Source organism: Octodon degus, unplaced genomic scaffold, assembly GCF_000260255.1.
Source record: "Octodon degus isolate 3935 unplaced genomic scaffold, OctDeg1.0 scaffold00050, whole genome shotgun sequence".
NCBI classification, from domain to species: Eukaryota; Metazoa; Chordata; class Mammalia; order Rodentia; family Octodontidae; genus Octodon; species Octodon degus.
In genome coordinates this window covers 10,260,387-10,261,359 of record NW_004524626.1, presented here as the reverse complement: position 1 = coordinate 10,261,359, position 973 = coordinate 10,260,387, and the positions used below count along the sequence as shown (strand labels likewise).

At 38.1% G+C, this 973-nt stretch overlaps 1 pseudogene; it reads left to right on the top strand.

Moving 5' to 3' along the window:
• Positions 1-266: 266 nt before the first annotated feature.
• LOC101589935 lies at positions 267-531 on the top strand (annotated as a pseudogene).
• Positions 532-973: the final 442 nt, after the last annotated feature.

Genomic DNA, 973 nt, shown 5'->3' with positions numbered 1-973 from the left:
TTACTCCTTCAAATAAAAATTTTTAATGAGATTAATTTTTTTCAAAAAATAATGAATAAATGGGATCACATCAAATTAAAAAGCTTTTGTACGGAAAAGTAAACAACCAGCCCTGTGAAGAGACAACCTACAGAATGGAAGAAAGAATTCACCAGTTATTCCTCAGCGGATTATCCCTAGAATGTATAAAGAACTAAGATCCGTCGCGGCTCCCTGCGGTTGCGGCGGCCGGTGCGCTAGCCGCCTGAGTCCACGTCCGGGCCGAGATGCCGCAGTATCAGACCTGCGAGGAGGTCAGCCGCGCGGCCGGCCGAGAAGCTCTACCTCGCGGACCCGACGAGGGCGCGAGTGGTTCTCAAGTATAGGCACGTTAATGGAAATTTGTGCATTAAAGTAACAGATGATTTAGTTTGTTTGGTGTACAGAACAGATCAAGCTCAAGATGTAAAGAAGATTGAGAAGTTCCACAGTCAGCTGAGGCGACTTACGGTAGCCAAGGAGTCCCGCAAAGTTACCATGGAAACAGACTGACAGTTTGAAATGAAGATTCTTTTGGTCCTGTTTGAAGGAAGCATGCATCTTTTGAAATTGATAAAATATTGGAACAGAAAACACTTTATGTAACTGAGTGAGCTATTCAGAAGCCAAGAGATCATTTTTTTGTATTTTCTTTTTAATGTTTACCTTAGAGCTGTAGGAATATAAATGCTTTCATTTAGAGAACCGTTATTTTTTTTTTAATTAAACAAGAAAAGCATCTATCTTAGAAACTTTTTGCAGAAACTAGTTGATTTTGTGCAAAATGTATAATTATTTCACTGGTAAATGTGTATCAGTAATTTTAAAATAAAACACTAAGAAAGCCAGTTCTTGCATTTAGTTCATTTGCCTTTAAGAGAAAGTTAAATGTAATCATTTTGGTGGATTATCGTATTTCTTTTGGAACATAAGCTTTGCACTTTTAATAGCCAAA